Source organism: Cryptomeria japonica, chromosome 7 (assembly GCF_030272615.1).
Source record: "Cryptomeria japonica chromosome 7, Sugi_1.0, whole genome shotgun sequence".
In the NCBI taxonomy this organism is placed as follows: Eukaryota; Viridiplantae; Streptophyta; class Pinopsida; order Cupressales; family Cupressaceae; genus Cryptomeria; species Cryptomeria japonica.
The window spans coordinates 841,510,258-841,530,191 of NC_081411.1; positions in this window are offsets into that span (position 1 = coordinate 841,510,258).

Sequence of the window (19,934 nt, forward strand, 5' to 3'; positions counted from 1 at the left end):
ACCAAAACTAAAAGCAAATATTTTAAGTTAATGCAAGATTCCTCATATACCAGGGATTCTCCTACATCAAACACCCCAAGTAGAAAAAGATGTTCCATGAGAGGCAAATAATGAACATAAAAAGGATGTGTGATATAATCCCATGCTCATTTCTAATTCAAATGTCTTCTTTTCTTGCAAACTTCTTTCTAACCTCTTCTAGAACCTCAACCAGATTCTCTAGATTTTGTTTCTCTTTATCTCCCTTTACTTGCTCCATACCTGCACACTACCTCTAACTGTTACTCTCTTTCTTCTACAAATCTGATTTATTTGTATCACAATATTTCATCTATTCTGGCACCATCACCTTAACCTTTCTGCCATTCGATACCACCTTGCTATTAGACCTATGCACTAGATCCTTCTGCAAATCCATGCCACCATCTAGTGTATCCTCTACAACCTGCTTATCATCACTACAATTCTTCATGACTCAAATTATTCACTACCTTCTCCTCCTCCTTCAAAGAAACCAAAGTGAACTTCTACCCATCCTTCTCAATAATGACTATGTTCCTTCTACAATCATAAATAGATCCCCTATCAAACTACCAAGGTCTACCCAACAAAACATGAAAAGCACTCATAGGCAAAATGTCACACATGACTTCATCCTTGAAAGGTCCAATATTAAAATTCACCAAGCACTACTCTCTTACTTCCACCTTATGATCATCTTGTAACCAACTCACCTTGTAAGGGCTAGGATGCTCATGTTGTTGGCACATGTGCAGAGTTTGATGACATGATGATATTGTATGTTGTCATTGATGTCAATATGCTGAAGTATGAATTGACATATTAAAGTAAGCGAACTGGCAAGAGAACTGGTATGATGATGTGAACTGCTATATGTGAAAAAGTGAAGTAGTATGTTTGTTCAAAGTGAACCGATATGTTGGAATGAGGACCGGTATATGGGAAGTTTTGTATCGGGGTTTCATTTGGCATGACTATTGGTTGGTAGTCTCGGCTTCAGGGTTTTTGGTTGATGCATTGCCTATGTGATTCAACCGATGACATCTTGTGATGAGTTAGCCTTGTAATGAAGACCAGATCATGTTGCCACGTCAACCTTGTGCGCGTGAAGGATTTCCTTAAGGATCTTGTATGTAGAAGATTGATACTATACACCTCAGGAATATGTGAAGTCTCTGTAAATGGTGGAGAGTGTGTGATGCGTTATCAACATCCTGAAATAGCAAAGAATGAATGTTGGAGAACATCTTGAGATCTGTTCAAGACTATTATATTCAATGTCGTGTGATTAATGGTCAGGATTGAACTGCCTGAATTATTAAACCTAAATGTTTAGGGTTTAGGGTTTATGCTACTGACCTATCTGTTTCCTATAAGGTCAATGATGTTTTTATTTTGAAGTTATTGACAAAAGTTATGTGTGTATCCAAGTGAAGAGATACTTGATTCTTGCCAGACTGGAGAAGTGTGTTGATACCTAGAGAGTGTAATTGCAGAAGCAAAGGAGCTAAAGAGGACCTACCTTGGCATTATGTGTTGTTATCATATCAGTATATTACCTATTGACTTCTAATTGTTTCAGCAGTTGGAAAATGATCGAAGGGATATTTTTCACTTAAAATTTAAGTATCTTCAATGCTCCAAAAATCAGCTCAACCAATCAGTGGTTGACACGTGGCATGTTGAAATTAGAGCATTTCAAACTATTTGTCAAAATTGCTATCCATGGGTTTTGATCCTGTAACCTCCTCCTTACAAGTCGGCACTTCCACCGCTATGAGACATGTCCTATTTACTGTATTAAGTGGTAAAGTTTGTTCTATGCAATGCAGATGGGGACAAAACTAGGGTGTGGCCCACGTGGGGGTTGAGCTTGTGACCCCACATGGCCCAAAATAGGCTACACCTGATGCACCATTGAGGGCCTTGGAGTTAATTGCGGAAATCACTTTATTTAAACAATCTTCATCAGCCAATCCTTATGTAAATAGGGGTCTTGGCAAAAACAAACCCCTAAAATATGAAGATTGATTGAACCCCTAAAATGGTAAAGGGATTTATTCGTAGTTTATTGTTAGGGGAGAAGATTATTTTTGTAGTTATTTGTTTTAGCCTAATTTTGGCTAAATTTGTGTATAAAAAGGAGGTAAAAAGCCTTTGTAGAGAACCAGGTGATGAGAAGGAGATTATGAGCTTGAAGATTTGTTCATTATTCCTGCACATTAGAGAATAATGTTGCCATTGCACTTGAAGGGAATATCTTGTAACACTTGTAATTGATTTTGGAGCTAATCGGATCGGTCCCCCTATTGGAGCAGGACCCGGAGATGTAGTCCGACCCGTGGACGAACTTCGTTATCAATTGTGTTTTGTCTTCTATCTTTCTACTCTCTTTCTTTCAGTTCATTACCTTTATTATGCTTTGTTCATTTAAGCATTATTATGTTAATTCGCTCAGATTAAAGCTTTGAATTAACTTGTGTAATATTGTTAAGCATTTGTCTGTAATTGTCATAGATCCTAATCAGATCAAGTTTGGTATCAGAGCTTTGTTTGACTAGTACTGTAGAATTGAATGCTAACAAGATCTAGGTTTCAACGAGGTGAAGGCGAGCTTGAAGAATATAATCCTGAGATCGGAAAACGAAGAACTAATTCACCATCATAGATGGAAGGAAGAGGTGGTGAAGAAGGTTCTGAAGATAAGAGTATTCAGAAGACTCTTCAAAATTTGGAAACCATTGTACAAGTTTTAGTACAGGAGAGAAAGGACAAGATGCGAAAATGTGCAGCTCGTGAGAACAAAGGAAAAAGACTAGGAGGTGATCGTGAGCCTCCAAAAACACCCCCATCTCCTTCTTCTCCTTCTTCCCCATCTTCTCCCTCTTCTACTCATTCTGAGTCTTCTTCTCTTTTCAAGAGTTCACATAAGCCTAGAATTAAATTGGATGTAAAATTTGATCTACCAAAGTATTGTGGGGAATTAAATGCTGAAAAATTAGATGATTGGATTCAATAGGTTGAAGTCTATTGTAGAGTCCAAAACCTCTTAGATGATGCTAATAGGATCCAATTAGCTACTCTTCGGTTAGGAGGTATAGCTCTAACCTAGTGGGAGAGTAGAATTCGGGATGGGTCTTCACAACATGGTAAAATCTATTTAACTTGGTCAGACTTTGTTAATGCTCTCAAGAAGCAATTCTATCCCCTAGGCCATATGCAACAGTTAATGATGAACTGGCAACTTTTTAGGCAAGGGAAAGGTCAGTTTGTCTAGGATTACACCCATGAATTCAGAAAGAAGGCTATTGCATTAAATGTTGCATTGTATACCTAGGACACATTGCTTAAGTACATAGGTGGTCTTCACTCTTATCTGAGACACTCAATTTTGGTCTTGAATCTTAGTAACTTTGATGAAGTCTGTGTCCAAGCCACACACCTAGAGTCAAGAGGTAAGGGTTCTTTTATTGATAAGTCTGATAAGAAGCCATCTAAGTCTAAGAACAAATCCCAAAATAAAGGGAAGGGGAAAAAGATAGCTACAGTGAAGAAAGAGGGTGAAAAACCCACATGCTCACATTGCAAGAAAGAAGGGCATGATGATTCTAGGTGCTAGAAGCTGCACCCTGAAAAGAGGCCAAAGAGATATGGTGGAAACAAAGACAAACAAAAGACTGCTGCTATAGTTCAACAGGATCTTGGATCTGACTCTAGAGATGAGACAAATATCATTGCTGCTAGAATCCAAGGTAAAGAAAAAGGTAGATCTCTCTCATCAGCTACAAGTTCTTCTAATATAAGTGCAAGTACAAGTAAAGATTCTACTCCTAAGAATGATAAGAAAAGGAATGAATTATTTTGAATTCGGGTTGTTATCAAACATGCTAAAGTTGATACATTATTTGATACGGGTTCTCAAGTTAACTTGATATCTGAAGAAATTGTTAAAAAGCTTAACTTGACTACAACACCTCATCCAAAACCATACCCTCTGGGATGGGTTTGCAATGATGCACAATTGCAAGTAACTAAACAATGTAAGATAAGATTTGCTATCACTGCAAACTGTGTAGATGAGGTAGAAGCTGATGTAGTCCCTTTAGATATTTGTGGTCTTGTACTTGCGAGTCCCTATTTGTATGATCGATAGGCTATCTTCTATAGAGGGGAGAACAAATACCATCTTTTTAAAGATAAGGTTGAATACATTGTACGGGCACATAAGGTAAAGACTAATCTTGCACTAGTTAATGCTCGTCAGATGAAAAGGTTAGTCAACTCTAGTAAGAACTTTGTATTAATGCTTGTAAAAGCCAAAGAGGAAGAAACATCTAAGGCATTTAAAAGATGTGATCCTAAACATAAGGCTAAAATGGTCAAAGTTCTTTCCGCTTACGATGACTTGTTTTAGGAACCAAAAGGATTGCCTCCTAAGAGAGAGATACAGCATGAGATCTAGTTGCAGTAGGATGTGCCACTTCCAAACATTGGCATGTACCGGTTATCAGTCTTGCAAAATGAAGAGATCAAAAAGTAGGTTCAAGAGTTGGTTGAGAAAGGAGTTATTCATCCTAGTACATCTCCTTGCGGTTCTCCTATTGTGTTGGTTCCAAAGAAAGATGGGACTTGGAGAATGTGCATCGACTACAGGGCTCTGAACAAGATAATGGTAAAGAACAGGTACCCTCTTCCTAGAATTGATGATTTACTTGATCAGTTGAAACATGCAATTTATTTCACTAAGTTAGACTTGCGTAGTGGATAGCATCAGATACAAATTGCAGAAAATGATATTTGGAAAACTGCTTTTAAGACTAAACAAGGACTTTACGAGTGGTTGGTTATGCCCTTCAGGCTTTGTAATGCACCAGCTACATTCATGAGAGTCATGAATGATGTCTTTTGTCCTTTTATTGATGATTTTGTCATAGTCTACCTAGATGATATTCTTGTATACAGCAAGTCTTGGGAAGATCATGTAATTCATGTTAAAAAAAATCCTTGATGTATTAAGGAAAGAAAAACTTTTTGTAAAGATGTCTAAATGCGAGTTTGCTAAGACATCCTTAGTGTACCTAGGCTATGTCGTAGGGAATGGTCAACTAAAACTAGACCCTGCGAAGGTTGATTGTATTGTAAAATGGCCTAAGCCAAGTACAGTCATAAAAGTCAAGAGTTTTTTAGGTGCAGTTCAGTACTGGAAGAAGTTCATTGCAAACTTCTCTTTTATTGCTTCATCATTGCACACATTGACTAGTACGAAGGCAACTTTTTAGTGGGGAGGTCCACAATAGAAGGCTTTTGACACTTTGAAGGAAAAGTTGAGCACTGCACCAGTTCTGGCTTTACCAAATTTACATCAACCATTTGAGATTGAGACAGATGCTAGTGGGTTTGCCATGGGAGCTATACTCATGCAAGGAGGTAAACGAGTCTACTACCACTTTGAAACTTTTTTGGGAGCAGTAAGTAACTATCCTACTTATGATAAGGAACTTTATGCTTTAGTTCAGAGTGCTAAGAAATGGAAACACTACTTAATGGGCAGAGAAACTATAATCCACACTGATCATCAGCCACTTCAGTATTTGCACTCACAGTCTAAACTGCAACAAAGTAGGCATTTTAGGTGGATGGGTTTTCTTCAACAATTTCATTTGGTCATTAAGTATAAGAAGGGTGACCATAATAAAGTAGTAGATATGCTCTCTAGGCCTCTAGTTAAGAATTCTTTGATAATCCTTAAAAATAGTTCCATGGTTCATGAAAGTTTTTAGGAACAATATGCTAATGATGAGAACTTTAAGGACATATATGCAGCTCTAATCCAGGGTAAACATGTAGAAGAAAAAGATTACTATGTGCAGGATAACTTGTTGTACCACTTGGGTAAATTGTGTATTCCTAAAGATGAGCAGGCACAGGTGATTTGAGAAGCACATACCTCTTTGATTGCAGGACATTTCGGGGTAAGTAAAACATTGGTTCAATTACAGAAGTATTGTTACTGGCCTTGTATGCAGGAAACTGTTACAAAGTATATAAAGGGATGTGTAATGTGTGCAACCAGTAAACCAAGTAACAGGAAATTGGGTTTGTACACACCATTACCTGTACCATCCCGTCCATGGGAAAGTGTGTCTATGGACTTTGTGGGAGGTTTACCTATGTCTAGGAAGGGACATGATTATTTGTATGTTGTTGTTGATCGATTCAGCAAAATGTGTATTCTAATGCCTTGTAAGAAATAGGTCATTGCTAAACTAATAGCTCATATGTACTTCCAATTTGTATGGGTTCATTTTGGGTTACCTACTTCTATTGTATCAGATCGAGATTCTTGATTCTTAGGGGAATATTGGACATCTTTGTGGGGACTCATGGACACCAAACTGAAGAAGAGTACAACCTTCCATCCGCAGACTGACGGACAGACAGAGGTAGTCAACAGGACAATTGTTCATCTGCTTAGAGGTTACTGTAGCAAGCATCCTAAGTTGTGGGATGAGAATCTTCATTATGTGCAACATGCTTACAACCATGCATCACATTCTTCTACAAAGAGGTCTCCTTTTGAGACTTGCTTTGGCTATTTGCCAAAGACACCAATGGACTTTTCTTTTGGAAAGGATGATGTTATAGATGGACACCATGATGCAGAAAGGGCTTTAAAGTTCATCCAGAAGGTCCAAGCAATCCATCAGGTAGTAGAAGCATAGTTGGAGCAGAGCCAAGCAAAATACAAGGCTCACCATGACAAGCATTGCATAGATCATCATTTTCAGGTTGGTGACCATGTTTGGTTACATATCAGCAAGGAAAGGATGCAAGGTGAAGGTAAGAAGCTTAAGCCTATCAGATATGGTCCCTTTGAGATCGTGGAAAAGATCGGTACCAATGCCTTTCACCTTAATCTTCCTCCATATATGCAAATTTACTCAATTGTAAATGTAGAAAATCTAAAGTTGTACGAGCCTCTAATGATATTTGATGAAGAGGCTAATGTTCAAGTTCCTTCAGTTAATGACCTTGCACCTGAGTATATGTCAAAGCTTCCAGAGGATGTCATCCTAGATAGAAACATCAGATCTTCAAAAAGAGGTGGTGTTGAGTACCTTAAAGTGGGACGAAAAGGAATGCATCCTAGTAAGGAAAAATGGACGGAGATTGGTAAAGTGAGGGAACTATACCCTCACCTACTTTCTAAGTAATCAAGCTTTCAGAGGTCCAAAAGCTCTCTAGTGGGGAGGCCTGATCCAAGGGATATTTTTCACTTAAAATTTAAGTATCTTCAATGCTCCAAAAATCAGCTCAACCAATCAGTGGTTGACACGTGGTATGTTGAAATTAGAGCATTTCAAATTGTTTGTCAAAATTGCTATCCATGAGTTTTGATCCTGTAACCTCCTCCTTACAAGTCCGCACTTCCACCGCTATGCCACATGTCCTATTTACTGTATTAAGTAGTAAATTTTGTTTTATGCAATGCGGATGGGGACAAAACTAGGGTGTGGCCCACGTGGGGGTTGAGCCTGTGACCCCACATGGCCCAAAATAGGCTACAACTGATGCACCATTGAGGGCCTTGGAGTTAATTGCAGAAATCACTTTATTTAAACAATCTTCATTAGCCAATCCTTATGTAAATAGGGGTCTTGGCAAAAGCAAACCCCTAAAATATGAAGATTGATTAAACCCCTAAAATGGTAAAGGGATTTATTCATAGTTTATTGTTAGGGGAGAAGATTATTTTTGTAGTTATTTTTTTTAGCCTAATTTTTGCTAAATTTGTGTATAAAAAGGAGGTAAAAAGCCTTTGTAGAGAACCAGGTGATGAGAAGGAGATTATGAGCTTGAATATTTGTTCATTATTCTTGCACATTGGAGAATAATGTTGCCATTGCGCTTGAAGGGAATATGTTGTAATACTTGTAATTGATTTTGGAGCTAATCAGATCAGTCCCCCTATTGGAGCAAGACCTGGAGACGTAGTCTGACCCGTGGATGAACTCCGTTATCAATTGTCTTTTGTCTTCTATCTTTCTACTCTCTTTCTTTCAGTTCATTACCTTTATTATGCTTTGTTCATTTAAGCATTATTATGTTAATTCACTCAGATTAAAGCTTTGAATTAGCTTGTGTAATATTGTTAAGCATTTGTTTGTAATTGTCATAGATCCTAATCAGATCAGAAAATCCCTTAACTGGGTAGCTTTAATAGGGTTTTGTATAAATCCTTTAACAGGGTGACTCAATTCAATGAGTTCTTCAAATCCTCTTGCAAGGTAACCTTTAACCGGGTATTTAGCCATCCCTTAACTGAGTGATCCCTAGTAGGATTGGTTCCTAGCAAAACCTATTGTAAAAGTCTTTAACCAGACTAGGCTCCTAACAGAGTGAACTTTAGAGGAATTCAAAGAACAGCTTGTGGGTATTCATCCCCACCGTGTTGTTTCCCAATTGGGTTTCCATGTGAAAAATCAGTGTGTCATGTTTGATGCTTTTCATGTGATGGTTTAGTGTTTTATGTTAAGTGGTAATGCAAGTTGATTCATTATGGTGAAGATCTAAGTGTTATCCATATGGGTAAAGTGGAAAGGAGATATTAGATGTGGTGAAGATCTAAGCGTTATCTAGTCTAAGCCTTTCATAGTCTCACTATGTTTTACTGGTAGTGCTATGATTTAGACCAGTGTTATTGTTTGCCTATTAAGTGTAGTGTTTGCAGTCAAACTAGTTCAGGGAAAGTTTTTTTATCTGTATTGATTCACCCCACCCCCCCTTCTCTCAATACCAGTTTGGTACTAACTGTTCATCTTTATTCATCAATTGGTATCAGAGCGTCCTCCAAGTCCTCTATGTTGTAAGCTTAACAACTTGAGGAAAATATCCTATTCTAATGATGAAGAGGGAAGGTCCAAAGTTCAACAAAGATAACTTTAAAATATGGAAGGACAGAATGAAGATCTACATTAGAAGCATGGGTGCTCAACACTGGAACTATGTTGAGAATGCTTATGTTATTCCTACTAGTACTCTCACTGATGATCAAAGAAGAGAGATTTAGGAGAATGGGCAAGTCATGGAATTCATAATCAGTAGTTTATCTGACATTGAGTTCATTGATGTTTAGGATAAAGACAATCCCAAAGAAGTATGGGATGCTCTGGAGAATATCTATGGCAGTGATGAGCATGTGAAACAAGATAAGAAAGAGAGCCTTAGGGGAAAGTTTGAAGACATGTGGATGGTTGAAGGAGAGACCATTCAACAATATGGAATAAGAATCAAAACTATTGTTGGAGACATAAAGAGTGCAAGAGGTAAAATAGATGATTCCATTGTTGTTAGCAAAGTCTTGAGATCCTTGTTACCAGTCTATGTAATAAGGGTTGTTGCTATTCAGGAGTTGAGGTCTATAGACAAGACAAAGGTATCCCCAGAATCCATCATTGCAAAGTTGACTGCATATGAGCTAAATAATTATGATGGAAGTATTCAGAATACTGAATCAACCTTTAGAGCATCTGTTGCACCATCCAGAAAGGGAAAAGAAGCAAGTACTAGTTGCGAACCAAGACAAAGAAGAGAAATGGATGATGAGGAGATCATGATGGAATTTGAAGCTCTTCTTGCCAAGAGACTTCCTAAGGGAACTAGTAAATATAGAGGTAAGCTCCCTTTGAAATTCTTTTCTTGCAATAGGATAGGACACATTGTTGTAAACTATCCTAATGGTGATAATAAGGACAAACTGGAGAAGTTCAAGAAGTTCAAAGGAGGAAACATGAGAAATTGTTTTGTAGCAGTTGATGAAGGTGTCACTGATGAGGAATTAGAAGATGAAGAAAATGAAGACATTGTGTTTGTATCAGTTAAGGAAGATGTGTCAGACAAGAAGGCTCTTGTCTCCCACTTTGATAATTCCAATAAGTGGATTATTGATAGTGGTTGTTCTCACCACATGATTGGTGATTGGAGTAAGTTTCTATCTCTCAAAGAGTATGATGGTGGTGTGGTCCGATTTGGCAATGATGCACCATGTATGGTAAAAGGCAGAGGGTCCATCTCTCTAAATGGAAAAAGCAATGCTGATAATGTGTATTGGGTAGAAGGTCTCAAGCACAACCTTTTGACTATTGCCTAGCTAAATGATAATGGACTAACTCTAGAATTCAGAGATAGAGTGTGCAAAATAAAAGGAAAGAGTGGTGAACTGATGGCCATCGGTATGCAGACTAGAGGTAACTTATTTTAGTTGAATGCAAATATTAGTACATGTCTAATGGCTAAGTTTGATGATAGCTGGATATGGCATAGAAGACTCTGCCATGTAAACTTTGATAATATTGTGAAGGCTAGTAAGATCAAGGTGATAACTCAATGATGAACGAATAGTATCAAACCAATACTGAGAGGGGGGGTGAATTAGTATAGACAAAATACAAACCTAAACCAGTTCAATAACAATTACTCCAAATGACTGACAAACAGTGACACCAGTTTGAAATAGAGTGCAACTGGTAAAACCCAGAACAACTAAAACAATCATAAACAGGTTACTCACTTAGCTTTCCACTCAACTCAAAACTACACCACCATTTCACCCTTATGTATGAACAAGTAATCTATCATCATATCTTCACAATAGCTAGTTCAACATATTTTATTGACAGGCATAAAACACAGAACCATCATATGCTTAACAGGCAATAACAAAGCATCACAAGATAAAAGCATCACACATGACACATATATTTTTCACGTGGAAACCCAACTGGGAAAAACCACAGTGGGGATGAATACCCACAAGCTTGTTGTTGAACTCTTTGGAAGTCCGCTCTATTAGAAGCCTTGTCCTATTAAAGACAGATACAATAGGTTCTGTTAGGAACCGATCCTATTAGGGATCACCTAGTTAAGGGATGGCTACAATACCTAGTTAAGGGTTAAACCTTGTTACAGGTTACCTTGTTAGAGGATTTCTAGAACTCAATAGCTAAAGGATTTCTAGAGCTCTATAGCTTTCTAGATCTTAATAACTTTGAGTTACTTTATTAAGGGATTTACAGCAAGCCAATTAAGACTACCCTATTAGGGGATTTTCCAACTATTGAGGTCATTAGAGATCAACAGGTATTACAATGATCTAGTAACAACACTCAATGCCAATGCAGATCCGCTTAAGCTCCTCTTCACCTTTTGCACTTACACTCTACAGGTATCACTTCTCTCCTCTGGTTTGGCAAAAATCATGTATCCCTTCTCTTGGATACTCACACACATCTTTTTCCAACAACTTCTGAAAGAATCACAACATCAACCTTATAGGACAATAGACAAGTCGGTGGCATAAACCCTAAACCCTAGACCTATTAGGTTAAGGAATTCAAATGGTTCAATCCTGACCATTGATCATACTGTATTGATTGCAATAGTCTTGATCCAATCTCAAGACATTCTCCATCATTCATTTTCCACCGATTTCATGGCGGTTGATAACCCATCACATGTTATCACCATTTATAGACTTCACACATTCCTGAGGTAGATAGGAACACTCTTCTTTATGCAAGATCCTCCACGCACACAAGGCTTACATGGAAACACTATCTGTTCTTTGTTATCATGCTAACTTCATCATATAAAGATCACCAATTGAGTCACATAGGCTTGAGATACTCCAACTGAAAATCTTGAAGTGGAAACTACCTACCAACCGGTAATCATACAATGCTTCCATGTGCCAGTTCCCATGACTACATGTCGGTTCACCTTGACATGCCGGTTCACCTAGAACAAATATACCACTTTACTTTGGCATATATACCGATTCTCAAATATGTTGGTTCTCTCTTCAAATCACATATTGACATCAATGACAACATACAATATCATTATGTCCTCATACCGGTTCACATAATGCCAACAATCTCCCCCTTTGGCATTGATGGCAATATACAAAGATATCTCTCCGCTTCACATCTTTTCCTTCAACTTCTACAGATATCTTCTCTACTTCACATCTTCCCCCCCTTTGACAACAATGCCAAAGTGGAGGCACAAGCTTCCCTATTCCATTATGTTGCTCCCCCTGATGAGTAGCATCCTTCAACACATCAGTCCAAAATAAATTTAACTTTGTAATACCAGACTGATGTGGAGCATATGCTTTTAGTTCATCTTCTAAAGGGGCAATACCCCTAATTCACCTCTTAAGTGTGTAAATGTAGTCTTTGGGAGAGGCTTGGTGAATATGTCTGCTAACTACTCCTTACTGGACACATGATCCAGTGCAATCTCTTTGTTCTGAACCTTTTCCCTCAAGAAATGATACTTAAGCTCAAAGTGCTTGGTTCTAGAATGTAAAACTAGATTCTTAGAGATATTAATTGCACTAGTATTGTCATAAAATATACTTACCGGTTCTGATACAGGAACTTTGAAGCCTTTCAATACATGCTTCATCCAAATTGTCTGAGTGTAGTTCATGAAGGCTGCAACATACTCTGCTTCCACTGTAGACTAAGAGATACAACTTTGCTTCTTACTCATCCATGAGACCAGTCTACCACCAAGGAAGAATGCACCACTAGTTGTGCTCTTCCAGTCATCTACATTACCAGCCCAATCAGCATCTGTGAACACTTTCAAGTTGAAGTCCTTGCTATATGGATACCATAATCCATAGTCAACAGTTCCCTTCAGATACCTAAGAATCCGTTTGACTACAACCAAGTGGGATTCTCTTGGACTTTTCTAGAACCTTGAAATAATGCCAACTACATGTGCAATATCTAGTCTGCTATGCACTACATAATGCAATTTACCAATCATTGATCGGTATTCCTTCTCATCAACCAATGTTGAGTCATTCTCTTTGGATAGTTTACAACTGGTCACCATCGGTGTACCAACCGGTTTGCTTTCTTCCATGTCAAAGGTCTTCAACACCTCTTTGATATACTTGGACTGATTGATAAAGATTTCATCCTTCATCTGCTAGATCTGTAGTCCAATGAAGAACTTAATCTCCCCTATGAGTGACATCTCAAACTCTTTCGTCATCTCATCTGTAAACTCATGACTCATCTTGTCATCTCCACCCAAGATAATGCCATCAAAAAATACCCCACAGATCAGGATCTGATCTCCTTCAAACTTCAAGTAGATATTATTATCTTCACTTGTTCTCTCAAAGCCAATCTTCACAAGATGGGAATGTAGGCGCTTGTACCATGCCCTAGGTGCTTGCTTTAGACCATATAAGGCTTTATGTAGCCTACATACCATGTCACTATCTTCAGATAGGGAAAACCCATCTGGTTGCTCAATATACACCTCCTCTTCAAGTACACCATTTAGGAATGTTGATTTTACATCCATTTGATATACTTTGAAGCCTTTAAAAGCTGCATATGCAAGAAGCATACGAACTCCTTCCAATCTGGCTATAGGAGCAAAGGTTTCTCCATAGTCTTCTCCTTCTTCTTGGGCATATCCTTTGCACACCAGTCTGGCTTTGTTTCTAATCACTGTGCCATCCTCATTTAGCTCATTTCTAAAGACCCATTTGGTACCAATGGCATTTTTGTGCTTTGGTCTAGGTACCAAGGACCATGTACCATTTTTCTCTATCTGGTCAAGTTCCTCTTCCATTGCCTTGATCCAGTCTTCATCCTTACATGCCTCTTTGAATGTTTTAGGCTCGAATTCAGAGATCATACATGAGTTTTATTTGACTTTTCTTCTTGTAAGGATTCCTGCATCCTTATCTCTTATGATCTACTTAGGATCATGATTCAGCTTGACATATCAAGGAATGGTCTTGACTGGTTCTTCTTGCTTTTCCTCTTCATCCTCATCTTCATCAGTATCAGCATTCACTAGTTCAGGAACACTGTTACTAGTACTTGGTTGATTGACAACTAGTTCCTAGAAGGTTGCAACCAATTCATTTACAGCTTGCTCACTACTAGTTTCCTCAGTTTTCTGAAAGGATTCATCAACTCTTACATTGATACTTTCCATAATTCTCTGAGTCCTATTGTTGTAACACTTGAGAGATTTACTCTTGGTGGAATATCCTAGGAATATTCCCTCATCAAATTTAGCTTCAAGTTTGCCTTGATGTTCACTCCTCTTGATGTAACATTTGCTACCAAGTACCCTAAATTAGCTAACCATATGTGTCTTACCGGTCCATTACTCATAAGGAGTTTTGTCCTTACCTTTCTTGGTGAGTACCCAGTTTATTGTGTAGACTACAGTGCTTACTGCTTTGCTCCAAAAGGTGTGAGCTACCTTTCCTTGAATCAACATGGTTCTAGCTGCTTCAACCATAGTCCAATTAATCCTCTCTGCTAGGCCATTCTAGCATGGAGTCCCTGGGGCAGACAGTTACCTCTTGATGCCAAATTCTTCACAATACTTGTTGAATTCACCAGAAGTGAATTCCCCTCCTTGATCAGTTCTAAGGCACTTGATCCTTTTACCACTTTCCTTCTCCACTAATGCTCTGAAAGCTTTGAACTTCACAAAGGCTTTAGACCTGTCTTTCAAGAATGTGACCCACATCATTCTTGAGCAGTCATCAGTGAGAATCATGAAGTGCCTATCACCCTGCACACTTCTAGTTTTCATAGGACCACACAAATCAGTATGCACAAGATCAAGCAAGTTGTTAGCAGTGAAAGATTTACCTTTAAAGGTTGAGGAAGACATTTTCCCCAATTGACACTCTCTGCACAAGATATTATCCAGTTTGCTTAGCACCGACAACCCTCTAACTGCCTTGATCTTATTAGCCTTCACAATGTTATCAAAGTTTAAATGGCAGAGTCTCCTATGTCATATCTAGCTATCATCAAATTTAGCCATGAGACATGTACTTATATTTGCATTCAGCTAAAATAGGTTACCTTTAGTCTACATACCGGTAGCCACAATTTCGCCATTCTTTTCTTTGATTCTGCACACTCCATTCTTGAATTCCAAAGTGAGGCCACTGTCATTCAGCTGGGCAACACTTAGAAGGTTGTGTTTGAGACCATCAACCCAATATACATTGTCAGCACTACTCTTTTTATTTAGAGAGATGGACCCTCTGTCTTTGACCATGCATGGTGCATCATTGCCAAAGCAAACCACACCACCATCATACTCCTCCAAGGATAGAAACTTGCTCCGGTCACCAGTCTTATGGTGAGAACAACCACTGTCAATGATCCACTCATTAGAATTATCAAACCGGGAGACAAGATCCTTCTTGTCTGACACATCTTCTTTGACAGCAACAAACAAAATATCTTCATTTTCTTCATCCTTTGATTCTTCATCTATGACACCTTCATCAACTGCCACAAAATAGTTTCTCTAATTTCCTCCTTTGAATATCCTAAACCTTTCCAGTTTGTCCTTGTTGTCACCATTAGGATAGTTTATAACAATATTTCCTATCTGGTTACGAGAAAAGCATTCCAAAGGTAGCTTACCTTTGTATTTACTGGATCCTTTAGGAAGCTTCCTGGCAAGGAGAGCTTCAAATGCCATCAGAATCTCCTCATCATCCATTTCTCTACTTTGTCTAGGTTCACCACTAGTGCTAGCTTCTTTTCCTTTTCTGGATGGTATAGCAGAGGCTTTAAATGCTGATTCAGTCTTTTGAACAGTACCATCAAAACTATTTAGCTCATAGGCTATCAACTTGGCTATGATGGAGTCCAAGGATACCTTAGTCTTGTCTATTGATCTCAGCTCCTGAATAGGAGCAGCCCTTATTACATAGACTGGCAATAGGGATCTTAGGACTTTTCTTACCACAGTGGAATCTTCTATTTTACCACCTGCACTCTTGATATCTCCAACAACTGTTTTGATTCTTATTTCATATTGTTGAATGGTCTCACCTTCAACCATCTGCATATCTTCAAACTTCCCTCTCAGGCTTTCTTCCTTAGCCTGTTTTACATGTTCATCACCACCATAGATATTTTCAAGAGCATCCCATACCTCTTTGGGATTTACCTTGTCCTGAACATCAATAAACTCAATGTTAGATAGACTACTAATAAGGGCTTCCATAACTTGCCCATTTTTTTGTATCTCTCTCTTTTAGTCATCGATGAGAGTACCGGTAGGGGCAACATAGACATTCTCAACATAGCTCTAGTGTTGAGCACCCATGCTTGTGATGAATATCTTCATCCTATCTTTCCATATACTGAAATTTTCCATGTTAAACTTTGGACCTTCCCTCTTCATCATTTGACTGGAGGACGCTCTGATACCAATTGATAAATCAATGATGAATGAATAGTACCAAACTAGTACTAAGAGGGGTGGATGAATCAGTATAGACAAAATACAGACCTAAACTGGTTCAACAACAATTACTCTAAATGACTGGCAAACAGTGACACCGGTTTGAAATAGAGTGTAACCGGTAAAACCCATAACAACTAAAACTACACTACCATTTCAGCCTTATGTATGAATAGGTAATCTATCATCATATCTTCACAACAACTAGTTCAACATGTTTTATTGACAGGCATAAAACACATAACCATCATATGCTTAACAGGAAATAACAAAGCATCACAAGATAAAAGCATCACAAATGACACACATATTTTTCAAGTGGAAACCCAACTGGGAAAAACCATGGTGGGGATGAAAACCACAAGCTTGTTGTTGAACTCTTTGGAAGTCTGCTCTATTAGGAGCCTTGGCCTATTAAAGACAGATACAATAGGTTCTGTTAGGAACCAATCCTATTAGGGATCACTTGGTTAAGGGATGGCTACAATACCCGATTAAGGGTTAAACCTTGTTACAAGTTACCTTGTTAGAGGATTTCTAGAACTCAATAGCTAAGGGATTTCCAGAGCTCTATAGCTTTCCAGATCTCAATAACTTTGAGTTAGCCTGTTAAGGGATTTACAACAAGTCAGTTAAGACTACCCTGTTAGGGGGTTTTCCAACTATTGAGGTGGTTAGAGATCAACAAGTATTACAATGATCTAGTAACAACACTCAATGCCAATGCAGATCTGCTTAAGCTCCTCTTCACCTTCAACACTTACACTCTACAAGTATCACTTCTCTCCTCTGGTCTGGCAAAAATCATGTATCCCTTCTCTTGGATACTCACACACATCTTTTGCCAACAACTTCTAAAAGAATCACAACATTGACCTTATAGGACAATAGACAAGTCGGTGACATAAACCCTAAACCCTAGACCTATTAGGTTAAGGAATTAAAATTGTTCAATCCTGACCATTGATCATACTGTATTGAATGCAACATTCTTGATCCAATCTGAAGACATTCTCCATCATTCATTTTCCACCGATTTCATGGCGGCTGATAACCCATCACACGTTATCACCATTTACAGACTTCACACACTCCCGAGGTAGATAGGAACACTCTTCTTTATGCAAGATCCTTCATGTGCACAAGGCTTACGTGGCAACACTATCTGTTCCTCATTATCATGCTAACTTCATCACATAAAGATCACCGATTGAGTCACATAGGCTTGAGATACTCCAACCAGAAATCTTGAAGTGGAAACTACCTACCAACCGGTAGTCATACAATGCTTCCATGTGCTGATTCCCATGACTACATGCCGGTTCACCTTGACATGCCGGTTCACCTAGAACAAATATACCGCTTTACTTTGGCATAAATACCGGTTCTCACATATGTCGGCTCTCTCTTCATATCACATATTGACATCAATGACAACATACAATATAATTATGTCCTCATACTAGTTAACATAATGCCAACACAAGGTAGATAGAGGATTTCCTATGCTAAGAAAACCAGAGAACCCTTTGTGCAGAGAGTGTCAACTGGGGAAAATATCTTTCTCAACCTTCAAAGGTAAATCTTTCACTAAAGACAATTTACTTGATCTTTTGCTTGCTGATTTGTGTGGTCCTATGAAAACTAGGAGTGTGCAGGGAGATAGGTATTTTATGATTCTTACTGATGATTTCTCAAGAATGATGTGGGTCACATTGTTGAAATACAAGTTTGAAGCTTTTGGAAAATTCAAAGCCTTCAAAGCACTGGTTGAAAAAGAAAGTGGTAGGAGAATCAAATGCCTTAGAACTGATCAAGGAGGAAAATTCACTTCCGATGAATTCAACAAGTACTATGAGGAGAATGACATCAAGAGACAAATGTCTTCCCCCGGACTCCACAACAGAATGGCCTAGTAGAGAGGAAAAATTGGACTGTAGTTGAAGCAGCCAGAACAATGTTGATCCAAGGAAAAGTTGCTCACACTTTTTGGAGAGAAGCGATGAGCACTGCAGTCTACACAATGAACCGGGTACTCATCAAAAAAGGTAAGGATAAAACACCTTATGAGTATTGGACTGGTAAGACTCTGATAGTGAGCTACTTTAGAGTGTTTGGTAGCAAGTGTTATATCAAGAGGAGTGAACACCAGAGAAATTTTGATGCAAAATATGATGAGGGAATATTCCTAGGGTATTCCACCAAGAGAAAAGCTCTCAAGTGTTTCAACAATAGGACTCAGAGAATTGTTGAAAGTGTCAATGTTAGAGTTGATGAAATTTCTGAGAAACCTGAGGAAATTGGCAATGAGCAAGTAGTAGATGAACTGGTTGTAACCTTCTAGGAACCAGTTACAAAACAACCTAGTTCCAGCAACAGTGCTCCTACACTGGTAGATGCTGATGTTGATGAAGATGAGGATGAAGAAGAAAAGAAAGAGGAAATATTTTAGATCATTCCTAGGTATGTAAAGCTGAATCATGATCCAAAGCAGATCATAGGAGACAAGGATGTAGGAATTCTTACAAGAAGAAAGGTCAAAGAAAACTTTTGCATGATCTTTGAATTTGACCCTAAAACATTTAAAGAGGCACACAAAGATGAAGATTGGATCAAAGCAATGGACGAGGAACTTGAGTAAAAAGAAAAGAATGGTACATGGTCTTTGGTACCTAGACCTGAGCATAAAAATGTCATTGGCACCAAATGGGTTTTCAGAAATAAGTTGAATAAAGATGGCACAATGGTAAGAAACAAAGCTAGACTGGTGTGTAAAGGATATGCTCAAGAAGAAGGGGAAGACTATGGAGAAACCTTTGCTCTATTAGCTAGATTGGAAGGAGTTCGTATGCTTCTTGCATATGCAGCCTTCAAGGGATTCAAAGTATATCAAATGGATGTAAAATCTGCATTCCTGAATGGAATACTTGAAGATGAGGTGTATATTGAGCAACCAAATGGGTTTTCCCTATCAGAAGATGGTGACATGGTGTGTAGGCTACATAAAGCCTTGCATGGATTGAAGAGGGCACCTAGAGCATGGTATGAATTCTTACACTCCCATCTTGTGAAGATTGGATTTGAAAGAACAAGTGAAGATAGCAATATCTATTTGAAGTTAGAAGGAGATCAGATTCTGATATGTGAAGTATTTGTTGATGACATAATTTTTGGTGGAGATGACAAAATGAGTCATGATTTTGCATATGAGTTGAAGAAGGAATTTGATATGTCACTTATAGGGGAGATTAAGTTCTTCATTGGACTACAGATTCAACAAATGAAAGATTGTGTCTTTATCACTCAGTCCAAATATGTCAAAGAGGTGTTGAAGACCTTTGGCATGGAAGACATCAAACCGGTTGGTACACCAATGGTGACCGGTTGTAAATTGCCAAAAGAGGATGACTCAGCATTGGTGAATGAGAAGGAATACCGATCAATGATTGGTAAGTTGCACTATGTAGTACATATCAGACTAGAAATTGCACATGTAGTGGGTATTACTGTGCAGTTCTAGAAAATTCTAAGAGAATCCCACTTGGTAGCAATCAAGTGGATTCTTAGATATCTGAAGGGAACTATTG